A 13,841-nucleotide genomic window follows, 5' to 3' on the forward strand; every position below is an offset into this window, starting at 1 on the left:
AGTTTTCATACTGCATTAACAACACATTAAAATAGTTTAGATTATCTTCAGGCAAGGGAAATCCCAGCTGTACTATCTGCCTGTTAGTAAAAACCACTCTTTAGCTCAGTTAGTCCTTTTACACAAAACTTTAAGTGCTACCAGTGAAATTTTAGGCTAAGGAGATTGGGCGCACTTATCATAAACATTCTTTTGATCAATAGACTGCAACCTCATAAGAAAAGATTAATTTCTTTGAGGAGGAAGGAGTAACCGTCAGTGGCAAAACCTAACTATAGCTGTTTAAAACAAACAAAAAACTAATTGGGATTATGGGAGATAATTGCATAATCAGGTAACAAGCAGAAATGAACATAAAAAGTGAGAACATGATATAAAATCCTACAAAATCTCTGATAAATTAGTGAAGACAAAATGGTTGCTATAGCCCATTTCCAACAATAGTAAACAATGAAATTATGCCACCCAAAATTACTAACAGAGCCAGTCTGTGGTGATCAGATGCCTTTACAGTGAATCCAACTCTCCATTCTCAACCAGTGAAGGAACTGAGCCAGTAGGAAAGGGATGTCTGTAAGCAATATTCTTCATGAAAGGTGATTCATCGCAGCAGAACCGTTAATGACAATCTTTGACATACAACTGGTCATTTAACCATTGTTTGGGTTCAGAAAGAGTGCTTTACATCCCATGAAACACTTCTGCCATAATAAAATTCACACATTTCCACCAACACCTCATGGTTATGGTCCCAATTTCACCTTTAGATCCTTGATATTCATCAGGGACTTTAATTCTATATTACGTTATATATTTCATTCTATATTATGTTGGCTTGTCAAGCACCAAGGTTGCCAAGCGCCCCATAATTATGTGATTTTTTTTGCCAGCTTCCTCAAAAAGTCAATGACAAAGATGGCAGAGATAAGCAGAGGGAACAAACTGGACTCCCCACCTAACTATCTAGCCATGCATGGGAATCCTCAGTCAGCTTCAGGACTTACCATCATGCAACTTACCTTTCTGATTTTCTGCAGCTTCTTGCAGACATGTCAGCCAATGCTTTCTACAAATGACACCTCATGTCATTTTGCAAATGGGCACTACTGTCACAATATTTAAAGCCTACTTTTAAAAAGCCTCCTAAAAATTGTAAAAATAGTGTCTGTTTGCAGAATGGCACAAAGCAACTTCTATAAGGTGACTCCACCTTGTATCAGCTGGGCATGTCTGTCAGAAGATGCAGAAAAATGAAAAGGTAAATTGGAGTTGGCTGAAGACTTCCATGTGTTGCTGTGTGATGAGAAGGCCTAAGGTGTCAGTGCCCTGACAGTTTTGCATGTGTCGGTAACCCCTGGAACCACTCAAAGGTTCTTGCACATCGTTGGACAGCTAGCGAGGGAAACAGCCAAAGGCCTCCAGTGCTGCAGCAGCTTCAGTATGCAAGTAGGTCCAGAAAGCCAATGCTTTCTGACCCATAGCAAATTTCCACATGCTGGTAAGTCTCCCCCAACCCAAGCCATTCCCACATTCCTCTTAATACTCTTGCATTTGTTTAATGAATGCAACTAGATAAGTCAGGATTGCCATCATTGAGTGAAGTAGTCACATGTTCAGTCACGTGTTTCATTTAATGATCACTTTGCTCCAGTCCTAATTGCTGTCATTAGTTCAGGAGTTATTTCTCCTTTCTCCATAAGTAATAACATTCTCAGAGGTAATACTTATTCTGTGTAGGTAATAAGGAAGTTACCAGAGACCTAACACCCGAGTCAAGTAATGTAGGATTCATCTTCAAATTGTATTATCAGCTTTTTTTGAAAAGGATTGAAGGTCCTATTCCTCCAATTCTTCTAGAAAAATGAAGGTTACTAGGAATATGTCATTTGAGTATCCCAACAAGAATGAAACAGGGTCAAAATAGTGTCAACAAAGCAGGAGGGCACTATTTCTGCAACCAAGAGCAATACCTATTTTTTTTTTAAAAAAATACATAATTCTGGCTCTTGAAGACTATAACAATGTTACTGAAGGCAGTATTTTGAAATTTGGGAGTGATTGCTGCTGCTATTGCAAGATAGATTCATGAAGCAAAGTAGGTTCAATAAGCTTCCAAAAGACTCAAAACATATATTTTGTTGCTTTTCTCCTTGAACCAAAGTGTCACATTGTCACTACATTGAGACATCTGTGAAAATAGGCTGAAGGTCATATACAGTATGCATTCTCTACTATCCACAAAAACATGGGGAAACTAAAATAAGATGTCAGATAGAAACTTATATATACCTATAAGTGATGAAAAATAAATAAATACCTTACGAAGAAAGTTAATAAGAGAGGGCGGAGCTGGCATCGCGACGATACGGCATGCAATCTTGGAGGTCTGAGATCGCTGCCGATATCTTTGCTCCTGGATGGTCCAAATGGATCTAAACCATCCCAAAGAGACAGTGAATGTAAAGAGCACATCCTGTTGATCCCAGGGATACCGCAAAGTCCCTGGTAGATCCAGGAGAAGCTCTTTTTGCCAGCAGCAAAGAGGCAGCCATTAAAGCTGCTGAAGTTGGGACAGCTCCGAAATGAAAGAGAATGGAAAGAGAGAGTGTGCCGGTTTGGTGAGAACTTTTTCTTTAGTTTAAGATTTGAAAGGACACCCTAAGGAAAAAAAAGAATCTGTAAAAGTTTTGACAGAATTGATTAAGCAGCGATTTTAAACAGGAATGTCAAAGTAATATTTTTATTTTTTTTCCTTGCTGGATTTTCTACATATGATCTTATATTTTGAAACTGGACTGGTTTTTTTTCTCTTCTTTTTATCTATTCTTTTCTCCTTTTTGACTTTATAATATTTTAAGCCAAAGACTCCCATTTAGTTATTTGTTAAAAAAATCTTTTTCTTTTTTTAATTAATTCGGAGGGGGAAAGTGAAACCTAAAGAAACTTTGTAACACTGCCAACTAGAGGCTTGGAAGTACTCTACTTTTCCTTTGACCAGACGAAGCTGAGAAAGAACTGAGACTTTTTTTCAAGGACATTGCCTGTTTGATAAGATAGAGGGAAGAGCATGGGAGAGTATTATTGCAGGTGCTCTTCTGGGTTTCTATCAACAGCTGAAGTCTGGTGTTGAAGCTTATAGGAAAAGAAAAGGTGATAAGTCTTTGGAGAAGAGAGTTATAACAAGAGCCTTGGATAATTAAACAAAGTGCAGTGTGCTCTTTTTAATTTTTCTAAGCTGTGCTACCCCTCCTCATCAGTTTACTTTTTTTTGTAATAGCTATTTGGATTTTCGGCTCTTTGGAACTTGTCTTTGTTTTTGTTCTTGTCTTTGGAAGTTAAATTTCTACGCTTGCTTTTTATTTTAAAAGAAAAGTTTTAGTATTAATGCTTCCCTTCTTTTTCTTTTTAAGGAAGTAGCTTTTTTTCTCTCTCGCCCTTTCTGGTATTTTTGTCTTTCCATCTACCTTCCATATTGATTTTTTCTTTTTTTCTTTTTGGTTTATTTTTATGCATCCTTTTATATTTGAGACCTCTTAATTGGATTAAGGTGTTGAAGAACCGTAAGAATTTTTCCTTTCTTTTTTTAGCCTTTTATTCTTCACTTTTTCACCTTTTTTTAAGATTTTGCAACTTTTTCTTTTTTGTGTGTGTTTATGGTATTTTCTTTCAAAAATTCATTTTTGAATTTTTATTGTTAAACCAACCGATTGGATTAAGGTATACAAGAACCTGAAGAATTTTTTTTTCTTTTTTTATTATTATTACTATTTGGCTTCTTTTTTCCTACTATTTTTATTTGGAACTGCAATTGGTTATTTCACAATTGGATTAAGCTCTAGAAGAACCTGAAGATTTTGAATTGCTCAAAATGAGTAGGGAATTAACAGCTCCTGGTCCCTCAACTTCTACTTCTTCCTCTCCCCACCATCTGGAGGACAACATTCAATACAGACAATGTTAAGGCAAGAAAAAGAACAAGAAAAAGTGACCCTACAGATGATTATGCAAGGAATTCAAAATATTCAAACAAGATCAGAGAATATTGAAAAGAGAATAGAGAACATTGAACAAAGAACAGAGAATATTGGACAAAGAACAGGGAAAACTGATGTAAAAGTGGAGAACATCCAACAAATGATGATGAAGTATGATGAGAGACTCCAAAAAATTGAAGAAGATAAACAAAGACACAAGATTGGAGACACTGATAACAGATTAACTGTGGTTGAACAAGATAAAAGTGGTATGCTGAGATGGGAGATGGACAGATCAGACTTTTATCTTAGATTCCAAAACATAGAGGAGGAAAAAGGACAAAATCTAGTGGAGATAATGATAGAAATATTGGCTGAAGCTTTGGAAATAACTGAAGAGAAGATGATGGATGGAATAGATGAGGTTTATCGAGTCTTCACAAGATATGCGATGAGAAATAGCTTACCAAGAGAAGTTCACATCAGATTTACAAAGAAAGCCGTTAAAACACAAATATTGCAAATGGCAAGAGAGAAAACATTGAAATACAAAGATAGGGAGATTGTGGTCTTCAAACAAGTACCCAGAAAAGTGAGAGAGATGAGAAGAGAATACCGATTCTTGACCGAATTGTTACTTAAAAAAGAGGTGAATTATAGATGGCTGATTTCAGAAGGTTTAATGTTTATATGGCAAGAACAGAGATATAGAATTGATTCAATTGAGAAAGCTGAATCATTTTACACAGAATTTTTCAGAGGGGAGGAAGAGGCAGAAAAAGAAATTTCACTAATTCAATTCCAAAAGGACTCCCAAATGATGCTGAAAAAGAAGAAGGTACAGTAGGTGGAAAGGAGGAAGCCAAAGAACAACGTGAACCAAGATCCACGAGAGCTGTCAAACCTAATTACAAAATATAACCATGGAAGAGAAAAAATTGATTACAATTAATATAAATGGACTTAACTCAGCCGTTAAAAGAAGGAAAATCTTTCATTAAAATTTGATATAATCTGCATACAAGAAGTATATATTAAAAAATAATATGAACAATTGTTGATACAGCCAAAATTAGGGAAAATATTCACTTCCTTGACACAATGTAAGAAAAGGAGTGGTTTTATATATTAAAGAGACCATCTCAGCGAAATTGACTTATACTGATGACGACGGAAGAATATTAATGGTGGAAATAATGGACAATAATACGAAAACACTCCTGATTGCTATCTATGGCCCGAATGACAATTAAGAAGAATTCTATAAAAAGTTACATATGAAAATAGTTGAACTGGACTATGTTAATATAGTTAGGGTGGGAGATGTTAATGGAATTGTAGACAATAAACTGGACTACACAACACAGAAAACAATAAAGCACAATAGACTCTCCCTAAATCTTTTTTTAAAATGGTAGATGAAATAAATTTAAAAGATACATGGAGAGAAAGAAATGCTAAAACTAAACAATACACCTTCCACTCAAATAGACACTTATCATGGTCCAGAATAGATATGATATGGATGTCAACAGAATTGTTAACTAATATTCAAGAAATAAATATTGAAACAAGTACTTGGGCAGATCACAATCCAATGACAATTAAATGGAAAGGACAAAGAAGAAGATCTAGGTGGACGTTAAATAATACTATTTTAAAGGGAAAAGACTTCATACAGTGGATGGAGAAAGAATTGGCCTTTTTCTTTGGAGAAAACAAAAAAGAAGATACATCAATCAAGAATGTATGGGATACAATGAAGGTATATGCCAGAGGCTTGATAATAGACTATACAAGGAAAAGAAATACCATGAAAAGATTAGCCTCTAAGGCATTAGAAGATGAGTATAAAGGACTTGAAAAAGAGCTACAGAAAATGCCACAGAGAAAGGACATTAAGCTAAAAATGGATATAACCAAACATAAAATGGGTCTAACAGAAAAAGAAGAATTAGCACAAAAAATTAGAGGTGACAAACAGAACTATTTTGAAGATGCAAATAAACCAGGTAGATGGTTAGCATATAAATTGAGAAAGGAGAAAGAATCAAGGAAAATATTGCAATTAATAGATGACCAAGGCCAAGTTTGCTATGGTAGTAAAGAGAAGAAGGAAATTATTCGAGATTACTATGGGAAACTATACACACAAGAGAATATTGATGAGGAAAGAGTTAAACAATATTTATAGAATGCTAATTTACCCCAGATACTAAAGAGATTGAAACAATGTTAGAAAGCAATAGAACGATGATGGAGTTAACTGAAGCACTTAAGAAACAAAATAATGGAAAGGTACCAGGCCCAGATGGACTTCCAGCAGAATTTTACAAAACATTACAAGAATCATTGAATTTTCCATTGCTAGAAGTTATGAATGAAGTTATGTTAAAGAAGATACCTAAATCATGGTCAGAAGCCTATATTACACTTATTCCAAAAGAGGAGGCCGATCTATTACAAATTAAGAACTATAGACCTATTTCCCTACTAAATGCAGATTATAAAATATTTTCTTCAATATTGGCATAAAGACTTAAAAAATATTTAAATAATTTTATCCATCCTGACCAAAATGGATTTCTGCCAAAGAGACAAATTAAAGACAATATGAGAGTAATCTTGGACACTTTGGAATACTACGAGGCACATCCCGAAAAACAAATGGCTTTGATATTTCTAGATGCACAGAAGGCATTTGATAATGTGAATTGGAGATTAATGTTATTACTGCTGGAACAGATGGGCTTTGCTAGAAAATTTATTCAAGCAATAGAAGCTATAAGGGGGCCCACTATCACCTCTGCTGTTTGTGTTAACTTTGGAAGTGCTAAATAGAAATATTAGAGATGAAAAGAATATAAAAGGGATGAAAATTAAAAAGGAAGAATTTAAGTTGCAAGCATTTGCAGATGATCTTGTTTTTATCTTAGAAGACGTACTAGAAACAGCATCAAAATTGATAGAAAGGATGGAGACATATGGAAAGGTGGCTGGTTTGAAAATAAATGAAGATAAGACAAAGATCTTGACAAAAAATATGCTATCAAGACAAAAGGAAGAATTGGCAGACCGATTGAAAATTCAGGTCACAAATAAGATCAAGTACTTGGGGGTATACTTGACAGCAAGATGCAGTACACTAAAAGAGAATAATTATATTAAACTTAAACAGCAGATAGCGCTAGATTTGGCGAAATGGGAAAATTTACAACTGTCATTAATAGGGAGAATATCAACAATCAAGATGAATATATTACCCAGAATTTTATATTTGTTTCAAACAATTCTAATTAGGCTTGGAAAAGACTACTTTGAAGATTTAAATAAAATTGTGTTGAAATATATATGGCAAGGTAAGAAAGCGAGAATAAAGTTAAAACTTTTGCAAGATACTAGAATAAGAGGAGGATTTGGTTTGCCTAATTGGGAGTTGTATTACCAAGCTACAAATTTGATGTGGGTTAACGAACGGATAACATTAAGAAATACTAGATTATTGACATTAGAAGGACATGACCTGTTGTTGGGGTGGCATGCTTTTTTATGGTATAAAGAAACTAAAACACAGGGGTACTTTAGAAGACATTATATATGGGAGTCTCTGTGGTTAAATTGGGAGAAGATTAAAAGACAACATTATTTGAAAATTCCAGTCTGGCTATCGACTATTGAAGCATTTTCTTATCCGATAATATACAAAAAGGAACAAACTGTTAGATATGGTGAAATATTGAATGAAAAGGGTGAATTTAAATCTATACAAAAACTAGAGGAACAAGGTATAAAGATGAATTGTTTTCATATGCTCAAAAACATTCAAGATATGATAAAAGATTCTAAAACAGGGTTTCTATGATAAACTGACTGGCTTAGATAAGATTTTGACAGGTACTGATGAAAAGGTGATTAAAAAATTGTAGGGATATTAGAAATTAAACTAGAAGAAGAACAAGTTAAAGAAACTATGATTGCTTGGGGGAAGAATTTTGGATATGGGATTGATCTTGAGAAATGGCAAAAAATGTGGTCTCAAAATTATAAAATGACAATGTCAACAGCATATAAAGAAAATTTGTATAAGATGTTTTACAGGTGGCACTTTCCCCCGACAAGAATAGCAAGAATGTTCAAGAATAAATCTGAAAAACGTTGGAAATGTCATCAGATACCTGGCTCATATTACCATATGTGGTGGACTTGTGCGGATGCTAAAAAAATACTGGACTAAAATCCACACACGGTTGGAAAAAAATGACAAAAAACATATAGATTTGAAACCAGAAATATTTTTATTGGGAATTTTACCTGAAATATATAGTAAAGACTTGAAATACTTTATTGTAAATGTATTAACAGCGGCTAGGATTGTATTTGTGAAAAACTGGAAAAATGAGAAAATACCATCACAGGAGGAAATCATTAAGAAAATATTGGAATGTGCTGAAATGAGTAGATTGACATTTGAAATTATAGAACAAGATGATAAACAATTTTATAAAATTTGGGATCTATTCTATCAATGGTTAGACAATAAAATATAGTAATGAAATATGTAGACTTTTAGAAAATAATAAATATATAAAGATGTATTCTTTTCTAATTATATCTACAAAATGATTCTAGGATAGATCTGAGATGATGATACAAATTGTTATAAAACAAATTAAGTAAAATATGATTTTAGAAAACATGAATGAATGAAAGTATAGTCAAATGATTAATAATGATATTAATGTATTTAATATATTGATTGAAAATATGAAATTATATACAATGTAATTATAATTGAAGACTATGAAATGGAAGCACAAAACAATTTGTAAACCAACCAGCACACTGTATGTACATATATGGAAGATGATTTGATGTTTTTATGTTTTGTTTGTTTGTTTTAAAAACCAATAAAAATTTATAAAAAAAAGAGAAAGGAATACAAATGCTGCCTAAGTATACTATCCAGTATGAACATTATTTTTTAACGAAAAGGCTCAATTTAAGACTTGACTGAATGAAAACTAAGAACATGTAATAAATGAATTGAATTCTTTTCATGTATCAGCATTTCTATCATTTCTTAAAACAGGAGTCATCAATCTACAACCATGAACTGTCCATCCAAAATCATTCAACCCATGTTTCTCAAAAAAACTATATTCATCCAGACCCACAAAGAGAAAAGATCACCTGCCACTTCCTCAGATGGCCATTTTGGCAATGGCCTCACACTTTTGACATGTGAGGAGCATCTAGTGCCCCCAAAATGGTAATGGCTGCATAGCTTCTGGCCCCTACACAAAGGAAGATTACCTGTTGTTAATTCAGAGTCCTGAATTCGTTACTCTCAAATTCAATGGCTTTCCTACTTTAAGAGGAATGTGTGATTGTCTACATGAAACCAAATATTTTACCAATACTGGTGGGAGTAGGATTGAATAGAGCTTTGATTTTTACATAGAACTGATTTTCATCCTATACTCAGATCAGAAACTCAACTGGAAAGGACTCAGGTAATCCATCTCATCCAAAGCACCCTGTAGTTGAAGCCCAATCACACACTGGAGTCTGGTCTATAATTCTCTTAATCATGGAGTTCCTGCAGATGGCATTCCCTTATATCTGGGATTTCAGCAAATTCCCTCAATGAGATCTCCTCAAGCAGAAATAAAAGGCATTCTTGGAGTTAACTAGGTCCTTAGCCACGTAGGGTTTTAGAGGTGATAACCATTACCTTGATTTGAATCCAGAAGCTGATTGGAAGCCACTGTAGCTCCTAAATCAGTGGTGCTATATTGATGAAACTAATATGCTAACTATTAAAATGTCTTAATGGTCTTCAGAGGCAGTATAATTAAATAAAGCTACAAATATTGATGGAAGAGAATATTTGTAGCTCAGATTTGAACTGTGTTGAACACACAGCTACAACTATGAATGACCAACTTACACCAATAATTATACTCCTGAGAACTGGAGTAGGAATTATCAACCTCTACAAGGCATTCAACAATCAATAAATCATTCAATTTATTTTTCAGAACAACTATATTAATACTTTTTACATCTAAAAAGGAAGCCAATTGCTTGATAGATTTATGGCAGTTTACTTATCTTGAATTTCTTGTGAAGAGGAAAATTCCCTTTAAAAATGGATTTGAAGCATAGTAGGTTTCCCTGCTGAGCATTGACTTAAAAGGGGTGGTGACATTATTAGCCAACAGAAGGTTTCTTGAATGAGAGGATTTTGCTCAGCTCCTGGTCAAGAAATGACCTTATCTAATCCACTTGCTCCTACCATGATACATTCCATTCCCATGCTATTTCAATGTAGTTTCTTATGAAAATATGCATAAGAATTTCATCTTGATTGTATGTAAAAGAAAAATTAAGAAAAGACAATTAGCATTTTTTTCTAAAAAAAATAATTCTAAGTTTGTAGACTTATCTGTAGGTTTATATTAGATTGTATGTGTTTTTTCTAAATAAATTATTTTATTTATCCCATATTTATGGAATAGTTAAATTTGCAGATTCCACATTGGTTTGTTACAATGTTTAAAATATACTGTATGCACAACCCATTTTTACCTTTACTAAAATTATTCTAAGCATAACACCATGGCTTGAAATATTCAGATAATTTCCAATTTTAAACAAATACTAAAAATTAGAACATATTCTATCTTAAAATTGTAATTGCTGCACACACGAATAATTTAGATACAAAAGGTAGTGTTCTCTTCTTGTATTCAGAATAACAGCATGACTTAAGCAACGCTGTAAGACAATGCAAAAATAAGATCTTCGATTACTGCTCATATTGCTCATTTATATGCAAGACCTGAAGCAACCTCTAATGTCAGACTAGTATCCAGTATCATTTGAGACACAGTAAAGGGGTTCATCTTACGTCTTAGAATTTCTCCAATATACAGTGTGTAAGAAGTCAGGGTTTTTGTTTGCTGAATATTTTAATATATACAATCTACATTGTTAAGCTTTGTACAGTAAAAGAATACTACTCCTTTTGATTCTATTGTGATCAGACCTTTCTTCTTTAGCTATCTGGTGTATAACTGATAACCAAATTAATATACAATGACAACTTCCAAGTTAAAAACATACAATACAGCCATGCTCAATTTATCAATATTTAAATTAAATAAAATATTGTGCAGATTGTATCAGGCTAGAAATAGCAAATATGAAAAGCTACTTCCAGTGATGGTTGAAATTTTCTTCTAGTAATTCTGTAGAATAGCTGTCAACATTCTTGTTGGCTTAATAATAGATTATATATTATAAAAATAAATTTGTGTATAAATATTATAATCAGTGTAATATGATACAATTAGGGATTATATAAATCCCTATATAAAATGATACAATGATTATATATAATGTTACAATGTATAATGTTCTTGTGGCAACAGATAAGACAAATGAATTACTATGAATTACACACCTCATGTCCTATTATCAAATATTTGTGGAATATATGCTTTTCAATATCTATATTCATTACAAACACCTTTTTCATTTCACTAACCAAGCCACTGAGACTATCTGTATCATGGAAAGTGAACCTGACATAGTATCTCATATACCGAAGACCAGACATATCTATTATTATTGTTGTTGACAATATCAGTTTAAGACTGTTAAACAGCCAAGAGAACATTAATTTTTGCTATATACCTATGTCATGTATATATTTTAAAATACATTTTTTTTCATTTATTTTCAGATATTATAGCCATAGGCTATCTTTTTTTAAAAAAATCCTTTTTAATAAAAATAAAAACCTGACTAGCCACACTACAAACCAGACTGGAAACATGTTTTTTCTTGAAAAACTTGGCAAAGCAAAAAGACACACCTGAAAGGCAGCCAACCAGCACCTTGCACAGAAGCAATGGAAAACTTCAAACTTTTAATAATAAGTAACCAGGCATAGTCAAAAATAAATGCATCTGGGTATAAATGCTCCCGCACCCCGAGGCTCTACCCTTCTGCCCTCGTCCTCTTTGACTTCGCAGTGGTTGTTACCCCCGTTTACAAGCAGGAAAGCTGAAGCCGCCGATTCAAACAACCCCACTCTCCAAGCCCAGCACTTGGCTCGCTATGGCTGAGAGAAGACAAGCCATCGGACCGAGACTCCGGGCATCCTCATGCCCGGAGTCCTCGGCGACTTCTTGGGAGACGCTCCAAACTCAACAAGCCGACGAGGCAGCGGGGCTGGAAAGCGGCTCTCGAGTTTCCTTCGAGTCATCTCGCCCTGCAACTTCCCCGATGGAGGGAACCCGCTCCCCGCCCTACATCTCCCGCGTTCGCCTCATCGCTCCAGAAACGGCCACCAAAAGGGGTTCGCGGGCTCCTTTCTCACCGCTCCCGAGGTCGGTGAAACCCCCACCCCGAGGACTCCCGATCAGCGACGGGAGAGCGCCAAATTCTCTACCCCAGCCCTTTCTGGCTGCAAGAAAGCCCTTCCTTTCTTCGCCCCTCTGCGGGCATCTTACACACCCCACGGAGCCGTCCGGGAAGGTGCAAAGCCTTTCCCTGGCACAATCTCCCGAGGACAAGGCAGCTCCCCTCACACACAATCTCCTCAACCCCAAGCCCCACTTTAAACCCCGACCCCTCAAGCCCGAGGACGCCCCCCTGTGGAAGAGGCGACACGTCCAGGGTTGGAAGAACTAGGGCTGCCCCTCTAAACTCTTTCCCTGAGAAGAAGCAGGCATTCCTCACTGGAGACCCGCTCCTTCCTCTCCGCCCCTTGCATGTGGGAATGCACTCACCGCCCCCGGGAAAAGCCGCCGAGCGCGCCTTCTGCTCCGCGTCTCTCTTGCCTTTCCCCACCTCACACTCAGCTCGCGGCCGCCATTTTGATCTCTGTCTGGATTTAAAGTAGGAACCAGCCTCCTCAAAGAGCTGGAGCCAGTCCGGCAAGCGCGTAGTCATCTGGGACTTGTAGTTCACCAGTTTCCCCACCAAAGGGACACCCCGCTCGAAAAGCCTCTGCGACTGGCCTCGCCTCGCCTGAGATCTCTCACGCCGCAATGCCCTTTGGGGTTTGTAGTCACTAACCAATAATGTTCGTCCTGGCTTCTCCAAATCTTTGTAAAGAACGATTTGGGAAAAGCGTACGAACTAATCCTCTGCATCCCTGGACATGCGCCAAAATTAATTTGTTGGTTTTACATTTTGAAAATGTCAGCTGCCTGAGGCTTTTAAAAGAGGTGTGCGTCGGTGTGAAAGTGTAAAAATTGAGCATAATTAAAACACCTTTATATTCCTGCCCCATAGTTTAATGGAACTAAATATTAGCAACTTTAAACCTAGATATGTCTAAATTCAAATTATCATATAAAGATTCACGAATCTTCATTATTTTCACATAGATATCTCAGAGTCACTGTCTGGTGGTTAAGGTGATGGATTAGACTACCTCATAGGACTGTTCAGAGTTTTGTTACAGAAAAATGTGCATCAAATACATCTCCTTAGGCTTTTGAAGGAAAGGTGTAATATAAATCTAACAAATATTCCCCAAATTTTACCATTAATTCACAGATTGCATCTAGATCAGGACAATCAGAATTCATCCTAAATGCCATAATCTAGGTGCAATTATGGCACTTGGGATGAATTCTGATAGTCCTGATAGTTCTTACCTTGATCTAAGTAAAATTAGAATGTGATCAAATCTCATTAAGATCTCAGGCTGCACTACAATTCATGGCACTGGTGTACTCTGAAAACATGACTGCAAGTCATAGATTCCTGTAATACCCAACCTTACTCACTTAACATGCACATAGATTACAATTTCAAATATTCCCAACCAGAAGGCATCAAGTTAGA

General features: G+C 35.4%; 1 protein-coding gene across 3 annotated transcripts in view; it reads right to left on the minus strand.

The window, feature by feature from the left end:
• The window catches only part of NCOA3 (nuclear receptor coactivator 3), a 113,984-nt gene extending 101,032 nt beyond the window's left edge, over positions 1-12,952 (minus strand). For 2 of the 3 annotated variants that reach the window (XR_015742701.1, XM_087929018.1), the window contains exon 1: positions 12,776-12,952. The gene's annotated coding sequence lies outside the window, so the exon portion shown is untranslated. The remainder of the gene's footprint in view (positions 1-12,775) is intronic. The other variant, XR_015742702.1, reaches the window with a different exon arrangement.
• Positions 12,953-13,841: the final 889 nt, after the last annotated feature.

The sequence above is a fragment of the Pseudonaja textilis genome, chromosome 3, assembly GCF_049901715.1.
Source record: "Pseudonaja textilis isolate UNSWEBS1 chromosome 3, rPseTex1.2, whole genome shotgun sequence".
NCBI lineage: Eukaryota > Metazoa > Chordata > Lepidosauria > Squamata > Elapidae > Pseudonaja > Pseudonaja textilis.